This window comes from Rhamphochromis longiceps, linkage group LG20 (genome assembly GCF_057381845.1).
Source record: "Rhamphochromis longiceps isolate RC_006_pf linkage group LG20, R_longiceps_female_GT1.1, whole genome shotgun sequence".
In the NCBI taxonomy this organism is placed as follows: domain Eukaryota; kingdom Metazoa; phylum Chordata; class Actinopteri; order Cichliformes; family Cichlidae; genus Rhamphochromis; species Rhamphochromis longiceps.
This window is the reverse complement of record NC_140576.1, coordinates 28,305,848-28,315,882: the sequence shown is the minus strand read 5'-3', so window position 1 is coordinate 28,315,882 and position 10,035 is coordinate 28,305,848.

Sequence of the window (10,035 nt, the reverse complement as noted above, 5' to 3'; positions counted from 1 at the left end):
AACCCCTTTTTCTCGTACTACAGAAGTGACTTTCACTTTCCCACACTGTCAAGCTGATTGTGACATCATTGGTCTAATCCAATCATCTTTCTGCTGACCTTCTTCTGGCCAATCAGCCTTGACACTGCATAAATCTTACTTTGGATCTGTCATTCTCCCTTGCTGACGCATTTGTGCAACCCACCTCCTCCCCATCACCGCATCTCCATCATCACTCAGACTCCATTCAAGCCTCCATCTTCATCTCCAGCACCAACGTCATGACTCCAGGGAGTCCTGCACTAATTCCTATCACTGCTGGGATTCCATTCTGCTGTGAAGGTCCGTCGGAGTCTAACCACAAAATACTTCAAACTGAATTCTGTACATCAATAAATCATTTTCAGTTCCTTCTAATGGCCTCTACTTTTTGAAATACAAATACTAATAGTAAAAATGTTGTATTGTTTAAAAACTACACAAAAAACACTGAAAAGTAATAAATAAAGTGGAATCATTGTACAAAGAACAAAATGGAAACATTATTCATAGAACATTACTATTCATAGTATAGTATAAACAGTAAATTACTATCATATTCAAAGATAAACTGAATGTAAAGTGTAATGTGATTCAACAGTAAATTATGTCTACTGCAGTTACAGAAACTGTACTAGACGGTTGAAGGACTTTAGCAGGAAGTTAAGCTCCTCCTTGAATCGCTACCTTATCGTGGTGGAGGGGTTTGTGTGTCACAGGGATCCCAGGGGCTATGTTGTCTGGGGGCTTTTGGCCCCTGGTAGGGTCTCCCATGGCAAATTGGCCCTGGGTGAGGGACCAGACAAAGAGCGATTCATAAGACCCTTATGAAAAGGACACCGAGGGAACAGTTTACCCTGCCCGGGATAGGGTTACCGGGGCCTCGCCCTGGAGCCAGGCCCGGGGAGGGTGCCCGAGGGCGAGCGTCTAGTGGCCGGGCCTTAGTCCATGGGGCCCGGCCGGGCACAGCCCGAAGAGGAGACATGGGCCCATCCTCCCGCAGGCCCACCACCCGCAGGAGGCGCCATAGGGGTCGGGTGCATTGTGTGCCGGGTGGCGGCCAGGAGCGGAGGCCCTGGCGGACTGACCCCCGGCTGCCAAGACTGGCAATAGGGACATGGAATGTCACCTCTCTGGTGGGGAAGGAGCCTGAGTTAGTGCGTGAGGTTGAGAGGTACCGGCTAGATATAGTTGGGCTCACCTCTACACATGGCTTGGGCTCTGGAACCAGTCTCCTGGAGAGGGGCTGGACTCTGTCTCAGTCAGGAGTTGCCCTTGGTGAGAGGCGGCGGGCTGGGGTGGGTATCCTAATATCCCCTCGGCTTGCTGCCGGTACGTTGGGGGTACGAGAGGGTTTGTTCCCTGCGCCTTAGGGTCGGGGAACGGGTCCTGACTGTCATCTGCGCTTATGCGCCGAGTGGCAGTTCAGAGTACCCAGCCTTCTTAGAGTCCCTGGGGGGGGTGCTGGAGGGTGCTCCACCTGGAGACTCTGTTGTCCTGCTGGAAGACTTCAATGCTCACGTGGGTAACGACAGCGAGACCTGGAGGGGCGTGATTGGGAGGAACGGCCTCCCTGATCTGAACCCGAGCGGTGCTCTGTTATTGTACTTCTGTGCTAATCACAGTTTGGCCATAACGAACACCCTGTTCGAACATAAGAGTGTCCATAAGTGCACGTGGCACCAGGACGCTCTAGGCCGTAGGTCGATGATCGATTTTGTAATCGTATCACCAGACCTGCGACCATATGTTCTGGACACTCGGGTAAAGAGAGGGGCTGAGCTGTCAACTGATCACCACCTGGTGGTGAGTTGGATCAGGTGGCGGGGGAAGACGCTGGACAGACCTGGTGCACCTAAACGCGTAGTGAGGGTGTGCTGGGAACGTCTAGCAGAGGCCCCAGTCCGCGAGATCTTCAACGCACACCTCCGGCAGAGCTTCAACAGCATTCCGAGGGAGACTGGGGACATTGAGTCCGAATGGACCATGTTCAGCGTCTCCATTGCCGAAGCTGCTGCATTGAGCTGCGGCCGCAAGGTGGTTGGTGCCTGCCATGGTGGTAACCCCCGAACCAAATGGTGGACACCAGAGGTGAAGGGAGCCACTAGGCTGAAGAAGGAGTCCTATCGGGCTTGGTTAGCCTGTGGGACTCCGGAGGCAACCGACAGGTATCGACAGGCCAAGTGGAATGCGGCTCGGGCAGTGGCTGAAGCAAAAACTCGGGTGTGGGAGGAGTTCGGAGAGGCCATGGAAAAAGACTTTCGGACTGCCTCGAAGAGATTCTGGCAAACCGTCAGACGTCTCAGGAGGGGAAAGCGGTGCTCTACCTGCACTGTGTATAGTGCTGGCGGAGCGCTGCTGACGTCGACTGAGAAAATTGTCAGGCGGTGGAAGTAATACTTCGAGGACCTCCTTAATCCCACTGACACGTCTTCCGAGGAGGAAGCAGAGTCTGGGGATGAGGGGAATGACCCGCCAATTTCCGGGGGCGAGGTCACTGAGGCAGTTAAACAACTCCTTGGTGGCAGAGCCCCTGGTGTTGATGAGGTCCGCCCCGAGTTCCTGAAGGCTCTGGACGTTGTAGGGCTGTCCTGGTTGACACGCCTCTGCAATGTTGCGTGGAGATCAGGGGCAGTACCTGTGGACTGGCAGACCGGGGTGGTGGTCCCCATCTTTAAGAAAGGGGACCAGAGGGTGTGTTCCAACTACAGGGGGATCACACTCCTCAGCCTCCCTGGGAAAGTCTATGCCAGGGTGCTGGAAAGGAGAGTTCGTCCGTTAGTCGAACCTCGGATACAGGAGGAACAATGCGGTTTCCGTCCTGGTCGCGGAACACTGGACCAGCTCTTTATCCTCTCCAGGATACTTGAGGGTGCATGGGAGTTTGCCCAACCAGTCTACATGTGTTTTGTGGACTTGGAGAAGGCATTCGACCGTGTCCCTCGGGGTGTCCTGTGGGAGGTGTTGCGGGAATATGGGGTGTCTGGCCCATTGCTACGGGCCATTCGATCCCTATACAACCGTTGCAAGAGCTTGGTTCGCATTGCCGGCAATAAGTCGGACTCGTTCCCGGTGGGTGATGGGCTCCGCCAGGGCTGCCCTTTGTCACCGGTTCTGTTCATAATTTTTATGGACAGGATTTCTAGGCGCAGCCAAGTGGCGGAGGGCTTTCGCTTTGGTGGCCTCAGAATCTCATCTCTGATTTTTGCAGATGATGTGGTTCTGTTGGCTTCATCAGGTGAGGGCCTCCAGCTCGCACTGGAACGGTTCGCAGCCGAGTGTGAAGCAGCGGGAATGAGGATCAGCACCTCCAAATCTGAGGCCATGGTTCTCAGCCGGAAAAGGGTGGAGTGCCCACTCCGGGTCGGGGATGAGTTCCTGCCCCAAGTGGAGGAGTTCAAGTATCTCGGGGTCTTGTTCACGAGTGATGGGAGAAGGGAGGCGGAGATCGACAGACGGATTGGGGCTGCAGCTGCAGTAATGCGGACGCTGCACCGGTCCGTCGTGGTGAAGAGGGAGCTGAGTGTAAAAGCGAAGCTCCCAATTTACCGGTCGGTCTACGTCCCTACCCTCACCTATGGCCACGAGCTGTGGGTAGTGACCGAAAGAACGAGATCGCGGATACAAGCGGCAGAAATGAGCTTCCTCCGAAGGGTGGCTGGCCTCTCCCTTAGAGATAGGGTGAGAAGTTCGGCCATCCGGGAGGGGCTCAGAGTAGAGCAGCTGCTGCTCCACATCGAAAGGAGCCAGCTGAGGTGGTTCGGGCATCTGACAAGGATGCCCCCTGGGCGCCTCCTGGGTGAGGTGTTCCAGGCATGTCCCACCGGGAGGAGGTCCCGGGGCAGACCCAGGACACGCTGGAGAGATTATATCTCTCGGCTGGCCTGGGAACGCCTTGGTATTCCCCCGGATAAGCTGGAGGAGGTGGCTGGGGAGAGGGAGGTCTGGGCCTCTTTGCTTAGGCTGCTGCCCCCACGACCCGGCCCCGGACAAAGCGGATGAGGATGGATGGTTAATGAACTGAGATCTCCAAATTTTGACAGCATCCACCTCTCTACATCTGTATGCAGAGGGTAGAACTCCACCCTCAGGACTAAGCTATTGCCCACCTTCACCAGACCACAGCATAGAAAACAGCATTCACCACCACAGTGTTAAAACTGTGTATTAACAGACCTCTCTGCATTGAATCATATCTGTTATTAACCTCTGTCTCTCTTCCACAGCATGTCTTTTATCCTGTCTTCCTTCTCTCACCCCAACCGGTCGCAGCAGATGGCCGCCCCTCCCTGAGCCTGGTTCTGCCGGAGGTTTCTTCCTGTTAAAAGGGAGTTTTTCCTTCCCACTGTTGCCAAAGTGCTTGCTCATAGGGGGTCATATGATTGTTGGGTTTTTGTCTGTATCTATGAAGCGCCTTGAGGCGACTTATGTTGTGATTTGGCGCTATATAAATAAAATTGAATTGAATTGAATAGATAGATAGATAGATAGATAGATAGATAGATAGATAGATAGATAGATAGATAGATAGATAGATAGATAGATAGATAGATAGATAGATAGATAGATAGATAGATAGATAGATAGATAGATAGATAGATAGGTGGTGGTGTGGTGGTTAACACTGTTACCTCACTCAGTACTGAGTTTGACTCTACCATCTCCACTACAATCCAGAGATGTGTAGTTAGTGGGGTCACGTTAAATGGTGATTCTAAATTGCCTATAGGTGTGAATGAGAGTGGTAATGGTTGTCTGTCTTTCTGTGTAAGCCCTGCAATAGACTGGCGATCTCTGGCCTTATGACTGTTGGGATAGGCTCCACCCCTGAAAATGTTGAATTGGATAAAGGGAAGAGAATGGATGGATGGATGTACTCTAGATACTTACATTCTTGATCTCTCATATATAAAGGGCTAAACATCCTTGAACTAATCAGTTATAGTGCATTTTAGGAGGCACACATACTTTCCCACACAAATTTCACAGGCTACGATTTAAGAGAAGGATTTAAAGATTAGAATGATGGAACAAGACAGATGGTCAACTATATAGCATTGCCTGTCCAGTCCTGATAATCACATCTGACACTGACATGCTATTATGAAATCATATCATCCCACTGCAAGAAAAATTCTGTTTCTGAACTGCATGAATACTGTTGATCGTTGCAAAATGATTCCTTGTTCCACCTTACAGTGAAAAAACAACGACCAAAAAACATGCAAATATTGCAGATAATCATCAGGAGGATTTACACACATCAATAAGTAACTGCAGGCACTGACAATAGTCTGCCCAAAGAGATGAAAAATACCTGCTTCTGGTTTCCAAATCTTACCTTATTCTACCTGAACATGACAGCATTTTAATGACCAATCATTTTCCCCGATCAAAGACAAGTGTCTACAACACCTATATTATAGATGTATCATTAATATTAAAGACATACAGTAGATTAGAGGCATTGGCACTGTCACACATCATTTGTAAAATTAGTTTTGAATGTCTACATGAGGAAAATATGCCCTGTCATTCAGTAACTAGGGGGAAATTACATAATGTCCATGTGAATAACAATAGGGGCTTCTCCAAATGTGGACCTTAACATGAGTGTGTATTATTAAAAATAGATCAGAAATGGCCTCTTTAAAGCCTGATCCATAAAACAATTGCCGGAAAAACATGTTTATTGATCACTCTGACAAATTAAAAAAATCTGGGGAGGGGCATCACACTGGTGATGTATGTAGAAGTGTCAAAACTCACAAAAAATGCCGTATCAATATGTCACACATGGCATTGCAAGATTATACACCAGTATAAGCAGTATGGCAAACAGCAGTAATAGTATAAATAGATGTTTTTTCATTTGACAGCGGATTGCAAGTAGTTGTGGAGTGTTTGAGCAACGTCCTAAACATCTGGTTACTGCTTTCAATCGATTTTAGATTTTTGTCTAATTCATAAACACAGACAGTGCAATCAGTCTGAGACGGTCTGCACCAATAAGTGCAGCTTGTCTGGGACATCTGCCTTTGCAGTGGGGGACTGGACTGAACAGGTTTCCAACAGGTTGGATTCTGATTATATTTCCATAAAAATGAAAGCTGCTGTGTGCCCACTATATGGTTTGGTTGCTACCAGCTGACCAACTTGCCAACCGGTCAGAGAGTAGACATGTTTCCTTGGTGATTGGAGGTTGCCAGGGGTTGCTGACTGGTCGCTTGGCTTATGTGACTAATTGCTTATTTAACTTCACTCAATCATGATTTATTGAAATTATTTAAAAAAGACCCTGTGGCTGCTTATTATATGGGAAATAATCACCAACCTTAAAACCAGAATATTTATTACAGTGTATTGTTTTTAATAGTCAGTGTTTTGGGCTCGAGTCTTAGAAAACCATTTAGCCTTTGGCACAGTTAATTATACAGTAACCTCAGTGGCTGTGTTGTTATTGCAGCTGCAGACTGGTTCACTCATGTGTTGCACTCACATTTAAAAAATTTCTGTTTGTGTTTCTGTATATTTTAGGGCGAGTTACTGCAAACTACAATTTACATACTACATGCTATTTTCTAAAGCACCCAAAATGTTTTGGGAGTGTATAAATTAAATCTCATACCAATTAATCTGTCAGAGCAATAATTTGTAAGTCATGTACACATTATTTTCTTCTTTTATGCTCTTTGCTTAAGCACAGAAAGGTATGAGTTTTCTTCTGAAAGTCTGGTGGGAAAACATTAATGCTTAACACAAGCATGCTACAAAGTAGGCAGCATCTCACTCTGTCTGAGGCACAGGAAATATCCATAAAACCTCTCAGAGGTAGCAATTATCCAAACACACTGATGAGCTCAGAGCACTTTGAATATCACTTAATTTCTACACATATTCTCAAGATATTAACGTTTGTTGAAACATTCTGGGTAATTGGTTTTCAGGTGGGTTCTTCTTTGTTCACTACCGCTGGAAGGAAACAAAAATAGTGTTTCTATTACAGCTTTTTAATTAACTCTCTGTCCTGCGTTACTTTCTTCCTCTTACTTGATTTGTGGCAGCATGCCTTGCAGGTACAGGAGGGGAGGTGTTGGCAGATGATAACACCTCTAAAACTGACAACACCTGAGCACAGTGATCCATTTAAAACAGTTCTTGAAGCTCAGTTTCTGTCCTAGCTGACACTTTTTTTGCACCATACTGCATCATACTCAACATTCTATCCCACCCATCTTCTCACAGCTTGTCTTAAACAAATTGGCTTGTTCAGTGACTTCTGCAGTGACATACTTCTACTTTTACAAAGACAGCATACAGAAAGAGACCACCATTGTGTTCCTTTCTGAATTGGTTGGTTATTTCAGTTGTGTCTAACCTACTTTAATACTATTCCAGCCAGAAAATCTAATTAGACTAATATCCTGTGTTCGTGGATGACTTATTCATGTATGGGAGATTGGATGTTATTATTCATTGATGAAATTATTGTTACTGGCAGTGTAGTGTAGTTTGAGTCACTACAGCATGCAGACTGTGGAAGTGAAGACAAGGGTAGGGATTCTAAATAAATTTTAAGCAGGAAATGATGACTTGGCTTAGGTCTTAACGAGGACATTTTTCACATCATAAGATGTGGAACCAGGATCAAGAGAAGAAAGAATCCAACAAGTAAATAAAATGCGAGCATAAGTGTGAAAGCACAAAGGATTTGATCCCTGAAACTATTAAAAACACTGCAAGTACTGGCACTTGGAGAAGAAGTTTATGATTAAAAGCTGTCCCTGAAACTGAAGCCTTGTTAAGATTAATTGTACTTCATTACTTTGAAATAAAGAAGGAGGAAAATGTAATAAATTCACATTTTGCTGCTTTTTGCTGACAGTGTATACAAGGACCTTGGGATTCATTTACATATGCTCAGCCCTGTTTACACAGCTAGTTCACTCATTATTTGGCTCACTGAAGTAAATTTTCACATAAAGGGACAACAGTCAGGCACCCTTCCTGGTGCCTTGGGCAAGATTAGGATTTGATGTGCAGCGATTTAGGTAATTAAGTAATTTATTATTTATATTCTTCACAAAACAAACCAGATGATGTCTGTTAGTCTGGATTCTTATTGATCGACCAGCTGCAATTACCATCGTAACAAAGGCTGTGGGAAAGTTGCTAGATGATAGTGTTGTCAATGTGTCAGGACAAAAACGCGGAGGACAAGCTTGTTCCAGATGGAAAAAGTTTGCTTTATGTGTTTGAATGTGAAGTGAATGTGTGCCTATATAACCTGTATTTATTTATTTTTATTTTTAGTAAATCTAACCTCAAAGTTTCTGATAATGAAAACCTACAAAGTAGAAGGATGCATGAGATATAATCTTGTTCCTTCTAGCTGAAAATCCTAGTTTAAACCACCACCTCATGTGTCTCCAGTTGTAAACTTTGCTTAGTGTGTTTGTGCTTTCTCATTTGCATTTTGCTTTATTTCAAAGTACTACCCTGCGAGGGGAAAAACACTGCTAAAGGGGTACCCAGTTCATTGAAGTATAACCAAATGGGGTCAGAATGTGACGAGCCGGCAGTGAGAATGTGTTGACTTAGCTTCTGCAGTCACTCCACGATCATACTTGCCTCCCCATCCTGCTACTGGCAGAGTGTAGCTATTTTGGCAGATGGCGTTCAGCAGGGACATCTTGTTCAGGTGAGGTAGCCAGATCACGTCCATCTGTTTGCATGGAGTGCAACTGCTCTCAACTATATCTAAATCTGCAGGGTTAATGCAATAAGCCAGGTGTGCAAGGAAAAGAATGGGAAAAAAATGATGGGCAGAAACAACAGCAGCTGATAGTGTTTTCAATCTCCCATGAAATAAAATGGGGAAAAAATATTTGGCTTTTTAACGTTGTTTCAAGGTCAAAGATGTTGCTAAAACATAGATTTAAATATATGAGCTCAATTTTTCTTTTTCACGTTCATAATATATCCACGCACACAAGAAAGGAAGTTCATGTAAAAACCTCTCATTTTAGGTGAATAGCTGACAAATAATCACCACTGTCAGTCAGGATTCGTGTTTTGGAAGTGCACACCGCTGTTGTAAAAGTCAATTATGACTAAAAGTCCATGCCATCCTCTTAATGAAACCCCAATAAAACATGATGTACATGTTTGTGTGTGCACACAAGCAGGACATAATACAAGAAAATAGGGATAGACACAAGTTACAAGTTAGCAGAGACAGAGAGAGGCTGACCTTCACCTCAGGCAATGCTTTTCCTTAGAACATTTTTTTTCCTCAAACTGAAGGCTGATGCTCAAAAATACACGGATCAGTAAAGTAATCTAGTTGGCGGTCACTTGACAGGACCGTCTGAGATGTATGGCTACAAGCTGATATGACAAAAAGTCTATTATTGACCTTTGGCCTAGGGTACTGCAGTGACAAGTGCACTCATAAGCTACTTCATGCTTGAACATGATATTTGCGATAGCTTTTTAATGCTTAGTGCAGAACAATCAAAAGCTGCTATGTTTTAGGTCAGGGAGGCCAATCTTCCCATTACTAACCTCCATGTTTTTCTACTGAAGATGAATGAAATCCCCACATAAAGACAGATATATGGAACTACTACCATATTATGGTAAATGGCCTGTATTTGTATAGCGCTTTACTAGTCCCTAAGGACCCCAAAGCGCTTTACACATTCAGTCATCCACCCATTCACACACACATTGGTGATGGCAAGCTACATTGTTGCCACAGCTACACTGACAGAGGCGAGGCTGCTGGACACTGGCGCCACCGGGCCCTCTGACCACCACCAGTAGGCAACGGGTGAAGTGTCTTGCCCAAGGACACAACGACCGAGACTGTCCGAGCCGGGGATCGAACCGGCAACCTTCCGATTACAAGGCAAACTCGTGGTTGGTAAGATCCAGTAAGTTAAAGTGAGGTAAGGCTCTCCAGGAAAAACACCAGAAAAGCAGTAGTGATCAACAGGGGCTTGTGGCTATCCC